Genomic DNA, 16,085 nt, shown 5'->3' with positions numbered 1-16,085 from the left:
GAACCCACAGAAAATAATTGCCATTGCCCATTCAAGAAATGCTCTTGAGCATCATAGCTAGGGGTGTTAATTAGAACTCAAGAAGATCACAAGAGAGACAACAGAGTCCTGCAAACGGTTGGAGGCAGACACCTCTCTGCAAGATCTGATGTGACTCGGTACGTTCAGAAGAACAAATAAAGGGAATCAAAGCCTATCTGTCTTTAAACTGTTATTACAATCAATGACATTTCAGAAAGCAAGTGTCAGTATAGAGAACCTTAAGCAATGCCAACAACAATTTACATGATGAGATTAAATATAATCTAAGGCTTCCGGCGGTGCACCTTTGAGGAATTGTATCACTAAATAATTAAAAAATGAAGCTCGTTCTTAGATTGGTCACTATGATAAACCAGAGGGCAGAATAAATCATTAGCATAATAAGTCATAATAACTCATTAGTTTGCTAAGGCAACCCTCACTATTGCTCATACTTATTGTTGAAAACCTACAACCTTACATAATAAACACAAAATGTCTGACCTATACTACCATTTAAAAGTTTGGTGTCAGTAAGAAAAAAAAAAGGGATGCATTAAAATGATCAAAAGTTACAGTAAAGACACAATGTTACAAAAGATTTTCGAATAAATGCTGTTTAAACTTTCTATTCACAAAGAATTCTGAAAAATAAAAATCAATTAAATCAATCAATCTAATAAAATATGATGCAGTTTTCAACTGCATAGCTGGATGCTTCAATTGTTTTCAACAAGTTTCTTGAGCAGTAAATCAGAATATTAGAGTGATTTCTGAAGGATCATGTGACACTGAATACTGGGGTAATGAGGCTGAAAACTCAGCTTTGCCTTCACAGAAATAAATTACAATTTGAAATATATTTTATATTCTAACTTGGGCCAACAAGTAACCGCCCAAATACCCATGCAACCACATCAACACATGAAAAAACAACACTTTTACATAAACATGTTTGCACTTGGCAAAAAAATTGCTGAATAGTAAATAGTGGCCACACCTATATGTGGCTACGCCTGCTTTTGCAGAGATATCTTATATTAACCACCAACACAGCACATTATTTGACTCTTGTAAAAAATGTGAAATGGCTCTAGACACATTTGAGATCCACATGAAGAAACAAGGAAAGTACAGGTTCCATTTAGACTCCAAAATTGCTCTGGCTAGTGACACAGATGAACATACACATTCAAAAATATGACTCAACCACCACCCACTATCATCTCCAACAAAAGCCTCTCTGTGTGTTTGTCTTTTATGGGAGAGGAATTCCCATGACCACATGTCTTTTCTACACCAAGTATCCTAAAACTGACCACATGGACAGCAAGACGGTCGCCCCATCTTCCCTGGGCTTTAACAAAATTGGGTGGTGCTTAGTGTTAGCATGGCTAGTGTTGGCCACTGATGAAAATAGCATCAGTCAATAAGGATATAAAAGAGACAACAACATCTACATTAGGATCATTGCAGGAAAACACAGACACAAGAAAGAATGGTGTTCAAATGGAGCTGGTGGAGAAACGAGACAAATCAGGAACAATATTGGTTGAAGCCATTTCCTCCTTTACAAAAATGAAACCGTATCCGGTGGCTGAAGTGGTGTTCCAGCAGAATGTTTCAGTTTTTCAGAAACACTTCCAATGCAAATGTACGAAATCTAAAGACTGCATCACCAACAGGGATCTCTTCCTGTTTTTCCCCCAGTTGGAACAGAAAGCATGAGAAGATACCTCATCTATATCGATCTCTCTGCAGGCTGTTATCTTTTCCCAGAAATGCTGTAGCTATGAACACTGGGATCTGCCTGCAGACATGGCATGGTGATATGAGGCATTATTCCACATCATCTCTCAGAATAAGCCAGTTACAATATAGGTAACCTACAAACATGCCCCCATTGAAACTAAAGAACAAAGAGAGCTGCAGATTCAAACATAATGGACATCAGAATGTATTTAAATAATGATTAGCTTATTGGTATTGGACAGCTTTTTAATATTGCTTCATCCCCAGCATCGCACACATACACAAATCATGATGATTTAAAAATGAAATTAAAAAGGCAAAGCACAATGACAAGCTATTGGGAAGTGCCTTAGGTGTGCGTGTGATGAAGAGCCATCATATGAACTCCAACAGACCTGCTTTGAAATTCTATCCCATATCCAGGAGGAGAGAGCACAAATCCATGAGCCATCTCCACTCTCAAACCGCAGCAGTAGTCTTTATCTCATTTAGTCTATGGTGTGTGTGTGTGTGTGTGTGTACGTCTGGGATTAATCGCAGAGCAGCTGATTGGTTTCTGTGCACCGTAATAGGTGCCACTGCAGGATGGGATTGATCCATTTCAGAGCACACGCACATGATGTGTATTAAGAAGCATGCAATAGTAACAATGTTATAACAGCATCTCTGACCCAAATATGACACCAGAAAGGAACCTTTCTAAAAATGTACTCACACTCAGGCAACCCAAAATGTAGATGAGGTTGTTTCTTCATCGAAACAGATTTTGAGAAATTTACTTCACTTGTTCACCAATATTAGCTAATTTTCATTTTGGGGTGAACTATTCTTTTAAGGCTCTGTGGTCGGAGTGCATTATGGGATTGTTTTATCTGCAAAAGATCCTTTAAGATGCACTCAAAATAGAAGATAAAAGAAGTACCTTTTCAGTGTGAAACCATCAAACTTCTGTTAAGTTTCGCTATAGTAAAAATTACTAGGTTTGCTGATCTATTGTGTGCCTGAATCTGAACGGTCATTATTACATTATTAACATTATTTACCAACGCCACACATGTTGTTACATGACTTAAGAGGAGTTTTACATAAATGACCAGTAGAGTGTTGGTCAGATCCATTATACAGATTCAATACCATACACATATGACTTACTCTTCACATTAGTTTTGCCTTGTGCAATTCCCAGATCTAGCCAGAAGAGATTGATTGATTTTTTTTTTTTTTTAAAGCTAAACATATTTGAGCAGCAAAAAATTTACAAAAAATTTAATAGCGCATATCCACTTGTCTGTACACACTTTGCTTGATGTCTCTACGTAAAATAATGAAATAAATAAATAAAAGGCTTCAATGTTAAATATTTAAAGATTGTTTTGTTTTTGTTTTTTATCAACAAGAAATATAAATTACTAAGGAAAATGTGAAACGAACGTCAGGTTGTAGCCTGATTACATCACCCTTCCTGGACTTCGAGGACACCTTGCTATATAGCTGACTCCTGAAGATGAGATCTGCTCTGTCAGACATTTACACTCCGAAAGCACACCCTCTTTAACCACCCATTGTGAGTCTGGCTCTGGGACAGTGTTAGAAGGGTCTAGGTCATGACGACGCAAGGAGAGGTGGATCCTCATAACACACAAACTGCAAACATGGGCTTTAAAGAAGGTCAACTAGTCTAATAGATGCTTTATTTAAATATAATAACAACATAATTCATATTTAATATTAACACATTTAATATTCACAATTATTATATTTCAATATTTTCCAATATTATGTCTAAAATAACAACAAACCTGACAACAGAATGCTTGATCCAACTTTAATGTGACAATGCCCACTTCTAGGGCCTGATTCATCTTCCCTTACTAAACACATCAAGAATTTTGGCCCCAACATGTCATTTCTCCATTACAACATTCAGCCAGTTTGGAAATTTCTTCTGAACTTTCGCTTTAATCTTAAATCTTTCTTGCAGTTTCCAGAGAGCTCCCACAGAATGACCCTTCTGACCTACAGAACAAGCAAAGTATAATTTTTCTGTTAATAAACAGAAGTTACGTAAAGGTGTCAATCTGAACAGCCATCAATAATTGAGATCCGGGAAGATTTGCCTCTCCTTTACCTCAGTGCTGTCAGAGCGTGTCAGAGGGAAAAACAGCTGGGATGCAATTATGTCTCTCTCCTTGCATTACGCCAGCTGTTGCAGGCATGTCATAACACGATCAAATGATTTTCTGCAGAGTAAGGAGTTCACTCTCAGAGCTGGATAATGTTACACCCAGTGCTGTGAAACTTTGAATTATGAGAGAAGCTTGCAGCTCAAGAAGACAAAGTCCCAAACTACAGTCAAGCTGACCTTTTGAAGTTGTTAATAACTAAAATAGCTAAATACATTGCATTTTTTTCAGAGGCAAAACAATAAGCATGTAAATTATCAAATTAAACTTTCACAGCTGTATACATATATAACACACAATTGATAAAACTAGACAACATTCATTTAAACAACAGTGACCAATGGCAGCATTTAACAAAATCCAACTTTCAATTAAAAATTCTAATGAATTATTTTAAACGTGTTCATTCACTGTCCAAGCGAACCAATTCACTAAAACTCTGTTCTCTATTGATCACTCTATCTCAGACAAATTAAAAAAATACTGGCACAATATGTTTATTCCCATGTCTTGGACAAGAATTTGAACTTAACCAGCTAACAGTGCTCAAAGATATTGAGCCAGTAAAATAAATGTTGTAATTAACCAATAAACAGAGAGCTGTGAGGAAGACCATAAACCTGGATCCCGATCTCCATCCTCTCATTCTTCCCCAAGTCCACACACAGGGGGAACACAGCAGAACACTCGGCACACCACGAGGCATCAACATTGGATGAATGAACCAAAAGCAAGTGAGGTTAGATTTTCCAAGCACAGATTTCGACATCATATTAACTCACCAGAAAGTTATTCATGCTCTTTTCAATTCAAACACTTTTCTTTTTATGATTTGGCTTTCTGGTAAATTCACAGTTTTACTGCTGAGAGATTACCAGCTTTTATGAATCATCTATAAAACCAATAACAAACTGGGTTGCGTGGCTACATCCACGTAAAGACCTCAGAGATTCAACCACATACAGGTCAAGACAGAACAACCTGTGACGCTCAGATTGCACTGACAAGGCCACGCAGAGATTTGATCGAGCTGAGATTGGGGAACACAGATAACTATGCAGCAATCGTGCAGACAGAGGCACGTCTGCCACTATTTGAGCTGACAGAGAGACGGCACAGACCTTGATATAGCTGATGCTCTTTCATGCGAACTCTACCCGCATTGTCACTCTCTAACACTTGGCTGGCTGCAAGAGTAAGTCAGGACTGATGCAGAGGCATTAACAGAGGGTCACGAGTAAGACGCTACTTTGGTCACGCTGAATAAAAATATAACAGTAACTCTTGCTAATATCTAAAACTTCCAAAAAATTACCCACTCTCTTCTTGTTGTGTTAGAGAACTCACTAGAGTCCAACACTTACACTCACTTATATGTATATATATATATATATATATATATATATATATATATATATATATATATATATATATATATATATATATATATATATATACACATATATATATATACACACATTTATTTATTTATTAATATATATATATATATATATCAGGGCCTGAATTTCGTTTTTTAAACTGGGGGGGAATTCCCCCCTTACATGGGTCACATGGGGGGGATCTAAAGATTATGGGGGGGAGAATAACTTTTGATGCATCGGTCTAATTTAATCATGTTCATTTATTAATATCTACAGATTTGTATGCATGAATTGTGCATTTCCAGTTCTCAAATCAGTTAAAAAAAAAAAACCAACTTTATACAAAATACATCATGCTCTTCAAATTGACATTAAGACCTCTGTTTAAACTAGGCCTATGCTATATATTAATGTCTATTTCAGTTCATGTGTTTCAGTTCAGTTCAATTCTTTGCTTTTTTTTAAACTTTTGATACTGATATCGTAAATTGATATTAAGAACTCAGTTTAAACTATAAGTATATATGTCTTTCATACATTTCAGTTCTATTTCAGTCATTTTTTTCCATTTCTTTTTTTCATGTGACTTATTCTAAGTTTCTCATCTGTCTCCTCAACTTCATTTCTTTCCATTTGATGATGGCTCTGTTGAAGTCAAACTGCTCAAGGGAAGGTCCAAGCTCTGAAATGATCATTAGATTTGTGAGACTTGTATTATTCAGTGAATTTCTGAATTTAGTTTTGATCCTGTTTTGTGTGATGAATCCACGTTCACACGACACACTCGCTACTGGTATGACCATGGCTGTCTGAATGAGTTTCTCCATTTCAGTGAAAACTTTTTTCTTTGGATCGTGATCTGCATCATCCGAACTTGTCTTTCGCTTCAGCCAACGGTCCATATTTAAACTACTACGCTAACCAAACAATTCATTGTCTGTGGCCGTGTTTGTGCGCGCGGGAAATATGCTGCGCATAATGAATAGAAAACAAGGGGGAACGCGCAGTCACATGCTCATACAAGTGGAAAGCTCGGGCGCGCGCGCCGCAGTCTCATTTCCACAAGCGCTTGCACTCTCGTGGCGTCTGTCGTTGCCATGCAACCAACTGCGCTCTCCATGATGACAAGAAGGATCAGCAAAATATTAATTGATTTCTAGCCCTTGCGTTAACTTTATTACTAGATTTATTTATAGATATATTTATGGAGAAGAAAAATAATAAAGGCGCCCTGTACAGCTATGATCAGCTGTTCGGCCGAGCATTCAATGTTGTGACGCTGTAAACTGATCAGTTGGTTCGTTGCTGCCGCGCTGTATCACTCGCACACCATAAAGAGCAAAATGTTTTTTAATGTTTCAGTTTCGTTATTACAACGACAATTTGGAAGCGGATAATTTCTTCACAAACAGCTCATTTTGACTCAAAATGTTAGAATGCTGCACCTACACTTGATAGTGTGAATAAGATCAGCGCAACGTAGACCGCTGCATTGACAGCGTGAAACATGGTCTGTCTACAGCAGCCAGGGCTCCGCCGTTTACTGTCTATGAGCTCAGCGCTGAGACAGAAAATGCCGGTCCAGCGCTGATTGAGGAATTAAATTCGAAAATAAATGACAGTTTGACTAAACAATTTGACATATTTTTTCTCGCATCTGTGAATTTATTTTTTCATAATTTGCTCTGAGATGAAGCAAATATATTTGTGCGGGAATTTCTCGCACTATAAAAGCTAACCTTGCGGGAATGGTTAAAATTATGCGCAATCCCCGCATTCCCGCACCGAAATTCAAGCCCTGTATATATATATATATATATATATATATATATATATACACACACATATATATATATATACACACATTTATTTATTTATTAATATATATATATATATATATATATATATATATATATATATATATATATATATATATATATATATATATATGTATGAAGAGTTCAGATGCAAAAGCCTCTAAATGCCATCTGAAATTTTCATCTAAAATTAGGATTTTTTTCAGGCTCCTATATTTATGTTCAGTTATTTCACTTTAATAGCCTCGAAAAGGACCTGCACATTGCCATTAAAGTAAAATGACTCAACCTAAGCATAGGCGCTTGATAAAAATACTAATTTTAGATGAAAATTTCAGATGGCATTTAGAGGTTTTTGCATCTGAACTCTTCATATATATATATATATATATATATATGTATATGTATGTATATATATACACATACATACGCACAGTACACATACACATGCTAATATTTATTATCTTTTAATAAGTTCCCGTCTTCCACAAAATATTTAGCAACATAACTTTTTCCAACACTGATAATAAGAAGACATTTTTATTGAGCAGCAAATCAGCATATTAGAATGATTTCTGAAGGATCGTGTGACACTGAAGACTGGAGTAATGACGTAATGGTGTTTTGAAGAATTTTTAATTTTAAAATGTAATATTTCACAATATTATGGTTTCATTTTATTGTATCTATTGTTTTCAATATTGATCTATTAAATGCAGCCCTGGTGAGCCAAAGATCTCTTTCAAAAACATCCCAATCATGTAAGATCTCCATCCCAAACCTTTGGTATACAGTGTATGTTAAGGTACTAGTCACTACAGATCATATTCGTATATGCATATTCGTGCAGTTCCAAAGTGCTTAAAGCTGAGCGTCACTGGCTCAATGCATATGAGCAAAAATAGCACATTTTAAATCATAAACTTCTGGGGGTCCTTGCAACAGACAAGCAACTGGCATTGATACTGATGGGAATGCTTACAGATAGCTTTTTTTTGGTATACGCCTTCTTAGTTCTAGTTGTCCCATTCCAAACTTACTTCAGTGGTGCCAGTGTTGCCAAGTTAGGCCTTTTTAAAACTAACAGAGTACTCTATGCAATACCACTAGCCTAGAAATTAGACAATGCATCTTGCTAAACAGTACTTCACCTTTTACTGAAACCAAATCTGTGCACTGCTGGAGAAGGAGAACAGATTGGCTGAATCATTTACATAGAGTGAGGCATTGTTCCACCTATCCACCAAAACAAAAGCAGCTCATGCAGCAACTGAATAAATCATCAAAATATCATGTCATGCAAACTACTTAGATATTACCAAAAGCAAATTAAACCACCTTTCTCACCGAACGCAGCTGATGATAACTTCATCTGCAGCACTGTTACGAACAACAACCGATCCACAAAAAACAAACCCTCTCAGCGCTCACAAAAATATCAAAAAAACACCACAGACAGCTTCACCACAGATTGCTTTATCAACGATACATCAATAATGTGACACAAACATTAACAAGACTGATTACAGAAATATTTTGGTTTAATGCCCACTGCATGATACACTTTAAAGTCAATGCCATATTTAATTTTTCACTAATGAATCGAGGATTTATTGTTTTAAGATCCTATATCACAATGTGTAATTAAAAGAAATTTACTGACCGATTCTTTTACTGACTGGTTCACTGACTGATTTCATACATAGCTGTGTTTTATGTCTCTTGTACCACACTTTTTTCTTATATATAATAAAACAATACAGCTCAAATCAACAGTGTATTTATTTGGTAAGTGGCCATTTAGAAGCAGGATAATGTACAGTCAGCAGGTTGTAACCACAAAACACACCTTTACTTCGTATTGTGGTCCTGATTACTCCATCAGCCTTATTTTGAAATGAGCTGCTGACTGTACATTACCCCTTAATACAGTACCTCATAATAAGAGTCACATGTACTGCATTTCTGAAGCATTCCTGAGGAAAGCAAGAGCAGAGAAACTTCTGTAAGTTATGAACTTAAGGAGGACATTGACAACAGAATGACATATTCATTCCTTCTCTCCCTTCTGTGTCCTATCTCAGAGGGACGCGGGAAAGAAGGCTGCTAAGGTCAACTATAACCATAAAATCTTGGCAGCAGTGTAATGTGACACTTAATCTCATTGTCTGTCAGTGGCTAAAGGAGCTCAAATGAAGGCTGTAGCCTGTCAAAAGAACCATTCCACTATCTGTGGTATTTTAAACAGATTTAGAATAAAAATCCTTCATCATTTACTCACCCTCATGTTGTCCAAACTTGTATGACTTTCTTGCCAAGTCATATGGGTTTGCAATAACATGAGGGTGAGTGCATGAAATAATTATTATATTTTGGGTGAGATATGGTTTTAGATTTTTTGCAGAATTTCGGGCAAACATTCACCGTCAAAAAGGTCTATTGTCAATAGTATAGCAATGTTATGTAGCACAACTCACACAAATGTCACTTTCAGAACAAACAGCTGTCTGTTGTTCAACACACCATTTATGTTACACACACGATATACATGTTAACAGCCCGTTGGGAAATCTGCGTGGGGAAATGGAAATCTTTCATCCTCACGCAGAGTTCTAAAACGCATAGATTTCTATTGAAATTACTGGATTTTTATCCTTTAAAAATTTGCAAAATAATGGTAAATGTGACTGTTTGCCTGAGTCGATAAAGAAATAAATAAGTGAAATGTCAGCATGCAACCCTCAAGTAACGCTCTGAGGTGTGGATTGTGTTCAGTCAGCCACGTATAAAAATGCTGTTTATATCAGATAGCGGTGCAGATATGTGCTCTAAAAGAGGCAATTAAAAGAACTTAGCTCAAATATTAAATTATCGGGGTATTACTATAAACAAGTTTCTTTTGCAACAATATGCCTCACATACATTTTCTAACCAGTAATTTTTTCAGGCTTCTTAGCGAAAGCTAGGGCTCAGAGAAAGACCTCTGCCTCTCAAGCTAAAAAGGGTCTATGAAATTTTGTTTGATGGAGTCCTGACTTAGGACCAGTGTTAGGTGTAACATGTTATTTTAATTAAATTACTTACCCGCTGAAAAATAAAGTAAGTATTTTTATTTTTAGGTAATTTAATTACAGTTACTTATAAAGTAATCGCATAAAAATGTCAACAGTTCTAAAATCAATATTGAATTTGAAATCTATAAATCAGGGATGGAAATTAAGTTATTCGTCCACTGGCCACTGTGGCTGGTGTGGATTTCAAAATCTACCAGCCACTCAATGTTTTTACCAGCCACTTTCTTGTTTTTAACCGACAATGTGTAACTGCATGTGAAAATTAATACTACGAGATCTACAATACTTAAGCAGTTTATTTAATCTCAAGTCTCAATAAAATACACACATTTTCTCTTTCAGTGATGCTCAAAAATACTTACTAGGTTTTTAAACAGCCGACTCTTGCTGAAATAGCTCATTCTCTCAACTCCGTAGCCCATAATTTATTAGTTAAAAAGTGTTATTTTTTTCTATAAACTTGTATACACTTTACAAGTTGGTCTTTTACTAAACTTTCTGACCAAACTGAAATATGTGAAAGTGAGTAAAATATGCTGAAATATAATATGCATTCATATAGGATATAAGTGTTCCTGTAGCTCAAGTGGTATGGGGTCGGGGAACACATGATAGGAGAAAATTGTTAGCCTGAATGCAATGTAAGTTGCTTTGGATAAAAGCTTCTGCTAAATGCATAAATTAAAAAAAAAAAATAAGCAACTTGATTCATAAAGGTAAAATGTTATACAAAACGAGAATGTAAAAATGTGTATTTGCTATATTGAGATATAGAAATAACGTAATGGGAATGTTTACACTGCAACATGATGAATGTTATTGTCTAGGAATGTTTAGATCAGCGTTTACTGATCTACTATCAGATGTCAATGTTTATAGTGTGCTAAACAGTAGTTTATAAAATATCAAATATTGCATATGTGGTAATACATGTGCATGAATGGCATCATTGGACAAAATTAGTATTAGTGAATGCTAATGTTGTATACATGTACATAGTTATGTCAGTGTGTGTATGAAATACGGCACTCATTGCTTTGAAAAGTTTAATGCTTACACTAGGCTTAAGCCAAGTTCCAGACTAAAATACATTTCAGAGCTGTTTAACTGAAAGAAACTTGCACTGACATACCTTCTAATATGTCAGTGCCATTTTTTTTATCTCAAGATGCACCATTAATGTTTTCTTCTAAGGCACATTTATAAAAGTTACTTAAAACTTTACTTTTCATAATATTTTTTGTTATTCAGATATTTTGCTGAGTAATTCGTTAACCAAAGAAGGTTAAATTATTAAAAGTTGTTTCAAAGCTAAAAGGTTAAACTATTCCATGTTTAACTCAAACTGAAAGAATTAAGAGTTTAATTTCTATGCATCAAGGCTTATAGGGATTTCAATTAACAATTCAAATAATTAAGTTGCTTTTCAGAGAGAGTCATTTAAATAGAGAAAAAGCAATTTAAATACAATTCTGATTATGTAATTAGTAATTAATTTACTAACTTACATGACACTGCTTACAACAAATACGTTTTGGGAGCTAAAAATTATGTTTGTTTTTTCGAATAGGATTTTCCGAACACTTCCCCCACTCCATCTACCTCTAGTCAAACAGAAAGTCCCAAACCCAAACTAACAACATTGCTGTGCTGGTCAAGATGTTTAAACACCAAGAGCAATGTTTTTAAAAGACCACAGTGTCAAAATACTTACACTTTTCAGTGGAAACAAACCAAAAAAATTGCTTATTTTTAATGCAAATTCAAGTGAAACAGAACAAAGTATTGCACCATTGGGAAACAACATACACAACTCCCTTTTAAAGTTGGCATCAAATGATATCTGTTTTCTAAATGTAGGTGTTGTAGATCTTATTGTGAACAATTCCTCAAGGAATGAGTTCCATTTTTATTTATTTTTCTGACCTCATAAACAAAATGTCTTAACTTGATTTTCCAGAGGCACGGCAGACTTCTCAATGGTGATGTATGCTGGACATCTCCATTGATTTGATCTGCTTAAGCACCTTTCTAATCGACTGCACACTGGCATTCATATATGCTTCCATCCAATCGACAACCAATGGACAGAACCAAATCCACATCCATTTTCCCCCAATAATCAATTTCACCTGGATGTACGTCACAATATGGAAGAAAAGATCTCCCACCATTTCTGTTTCTCTGTGACTTAATGTTTTGGTCAATCGAAATCATGCATTGTGACTGAAAAATTTAATGTATGAATGCAACATATCTTCCTCTCCAACAGTCTGCCTTTCACACACACAGATAAAACCATGCCTGGTGGCAGCTGCCAATGTTTCTAAAACAACACTGGATGAGAGGCTGTAAACACTTTTAATCTTTTACCCAACATAGGCAGGTTACAATGTAAGCAGTACTGTCAGAAGTGAAGCTAATGCAAGGGAAAAGAATCAGCCATTGTTAGACCACAGTTCACATTGATGTGAACATAATACAAAACCAAACACGCCTAAATAAAATACCGGATCACAATGCAAAGCTCTACAAACCATGTGTACAAATGCTGTGCATGAGTCATGAGTCACCCTGTTCCACCTCTACATGTTTGCAGTGTGGTGGAGACAGACGGTTTATGAAAAATCATTCTGATGACAAATCAGGCTTTGGTCTAAGGTCTGATATCCAAGGGAGCAAACATCTGCACTGAGTGCCATTCATGAGCCAACCCGATGACAGATCACAAACACCTGACAATACATTTAAGCTGCTATACAGCAGAGCAGATGTCACTGAAATGAGCTGATTACTTTTGGCACGAAGTCCTCCGTCACTCACGAAACATTAGCAATATTGCACTTGACGATTAATGCACACGGTTGACCTACTCCTGCCCCAACAAAGGACGTCCTTTCGTCCGAGACTCGTGGGACGCTATTAATTTAAATCATTTCACTCCATTTCATCCTAGCTGCCTGTTTCCTCTTTGTCTGTTCTTTTTCTTCATCCTAAAGAGCCTCGCAGACATCTCCAGTTTCAGTCCCGAGTCGAGGGATAGTGGGCACGGTGTGAGCTGTCAGATAGCTGCTCGTGCTGCAAAGGTCAGCAATACAGAGAGAACCTTCTGGATCTTTATCAGGACTCATTTGTGATCACTTAGAACAAAGAATCTGTTAAGCAGAAAAAGATCCAGGCTGCTAGAATTTCCGCATCTGGACTCCAGGGTCCTCACAGCCAGCATCCACCCTAGTTTCACAATCACCTGACGTCATACTGGTACAGGTGGCCAGCTCTAGAAAGAGGAATCCGGTGGGGATGGACACTGGCTTACTTCTGAACATATGCTGGGTAATGAAAACTAATTCTATGAATAACACTAACTGTGCATTTTAAGGGAAAGTCCTTATAGAAACAGCAACAATGAAGAGTAAACATCATGTACGTGGAGATACAATTTAAAAGAACTGGTTTTTATTTGAGTACATTTTAAAATATTATTTTTCCTGACATGACCCGGCTGAATGTCACACAATCCTTCAAAAATCATTCTAATTATATGCTGATTTGCTGCCCAAGTGATTTTACTTATTATCAAAGTCGAAAACTGTTCTGTCACGTAATACTTTTTTTTCATTATTCTCAGATTCTTAGATGATTGGAGCTCATAGAGTTCTTACTTACACTTTTTATCAACTTGATGCATTCTTGCTAAATAAATGCATCATTTTTTTTTTTTCCTTTAGTTGTAAATGTTGTAATTCAGTTTAATTATTTATGTTGGCTTAATTTCCCCCCTCCCCCCAACTTTCTTAAATAAAGGCTGAACAATAAAATGTGTGAAAATAGGTCTCCACTCTATGGGCACCAAGACTGGCACTAAACCCACAGCTGTTATGGCAAAGGGTGGAGCCTGAATATATCAGTGTGTGTGTGTGGAGGGGAGGGGAGATCCAATTTGGCAACAGCTCATCTGTTTGCAGTATGTGTTATTGCAGAACACACTCCACCAGGTATGATGAGGAAAAACACCAATAATGAGGCTTGCATTAGATCCAGAAATGCTGGAAACCTAAAAGGCTTATACCAAATGAAACATCTGAGGTTAAAAATCTCAACCACCCTCAAGAGCCGGAATAACAGAAGATGCATCAGATAAATGGAGATCCATCTCATCCTCTCTTTGACAGACAGATTAATTTCACCTCATTATTCCAGATTCATGCCGCAATTCCTACTGCAAAACCTTACAAATCAGCATCTTCAAAAGATTCCATCACTCGCTTCAGTATTTTATTATCGAATATAACGTTTTTTACACACTGAAATCAAGGGAGCAACCCTCGGATTCAGACACTGAAGACACTGCACAGCTGTCTGAATTTCAGGGCTGTTCCCTGGATTTTCCTCGGTGTATCCCTAGATAATGAGCTAATAATACACCGCCAGCTTTAAATACACAAGCCATGCTTGTGATCCGCTCATTAATATCTTTATTTCAGAAAGAGGTCGCATGCAGCAGCGAGTATAAATAAAGAGTAAGCGCTTACTGTCGCAAACCAGCCGACGGTTCTGCGGCTTCTGTCTTGTCCGAAGGAAACGGTAACAATGGGGGAAAAGCCACTGATGTGTTGCGCAAATCCAGCGACAGAATCCCAGCTCCTCTTTCACCTAGATCGGGTTTTCCCTGCCCGTACCGATCTCTTATATTTGATGATGATGTTGAGACGAGCGAGCCTCCCGTTTCTCTCCCGCTTCCATTCCCGTTCCGAGCGACGGACCGATGCGCGTTCCTGCCTGACGTCTCCGTTTCCTGTCCAGCCCCGAAATCCAAGTGATTGCGCCCTACCCGATGTGACGTCATGCAAAGCATTGGACTCGCTTGCGTTTGACACAAAAGGTTCTCCCACTGAAAATTTAGTTTATGTACTGTATTTTCGGGGCACAATGTAAATATTTATCTTAAACATATTTTAAACTTAAGTTTTTATGACGTGATTATGATATTTAAATATGGAGTTCAGGAGTAGGCTAAATAATAAAACCTTCTATATATATATATATATATCTTCTATTGTGAAAATAATGCGTAGTAGGCCTACTGTATCTTCAGTGAAAAAAATTCATACATTTATAAAGCTGTTTTTAAAACTGATAATAATAAGAAGAAATATTTCCTGAACAGCAGATCTACATAACAGAATGTTTTCTGAAAGTTCGTGTGAAATTGAAGAATGGGGCAATTATGGACCAATGATGACTGTTTACAGTATTTTTTCATCCAAAAAAAAAAAAAAAGCAGCCTCACTGAGAAGATTTCTAGAAAATCTTATTGACCCCAAATGTTTTAATGGTTGTGTATTTTTATGGAACATGTAACCTTTTGTATCGACTTTGTTGGTGGAACTCTCTAATCCAGGGGTCGGCAACCTACAGCACGCGTCCTTACAATGCCACGCAGAGGGATAATCATCTCGGTCACATATGTAACCTTAGTTCCCTGAAAAGGGAACGAGATGCTCCCTTTCATAGGTTCACTTCAGTGCTGCGATGACCTCAACACTTTTGGAATGCTATACCAAAGTGCTTGATGTACCTTAGATAGCTGGAAGACCAAGGACAGTGTCTGCTCAAGCGGATAAGACCCGGGAGCCAGAAGCAAACCTCACGTCCAAACTGTAGAACTTGATAAAGGTGCTAGGAGAGGACCATCCTCCTGCAGCACAAACATCCTCCAATGAAGACCTTTGAAGAAGGCCTGAGAAGAAGCCACTGCTCTTGTAGAATGAGTACGCACCCCTAGAGGTGAAGTCAAGCCATGCGCCTCATAGGCCAGAGAGATAGCCTTCACTATCCAGTGTGACATGCGTTGTT

General features: G+C 36.8%; 1 protein-coding gene across 4 annotated transcripts in view; it reads right to left on the bottom strand.

Moving 5' to 3' along the window:
- The window catches only part of LOC128019640 (ras-associated and pleckstrin homology domains-containing protein 1), a 58,855-nt gene extending 43,816 nt beyond the window's left edge, over positions 1–15,039 (bottom strand). For 2 of the 4 annotated variants that reach the window (XM_052605732.1, XM_052605733.1), the window contains exon 1: positions 14,762–15,039. The gene's annotated coding sequence lies outside the window, so the exon portion shown is untranslated. The remainder of the gene's footprint in view (positions 1–14,761) is intronic. The other 2 variants (XM_052605729.1, XM_052605731.1) reach the window with 1 other exon arrangement.
- Positions 15,040–16,085: the final 1,046 nt, after the last annotated feature.

This window comes from Carassius gibelio, chromosome A9, assembly GCF_023724105.1.
Source record: "Carassius gibelio isolate Cgi1373 ecotype wild population from Czech Republic chromosome A9, carGib1.2-hapl.c, whole genome shotgun sequence".
Lineage (NCBI taxonomy): Eukaryota > Metazoa > Chordata > Actinopteri > Cypriniformes > Cyprinidae > Carassius > Carassius gibelio.
Note: the sequence above shows the minus strand (reverse complement) of the source record. Positions and strands in the feature narration are given on the sequence as shown.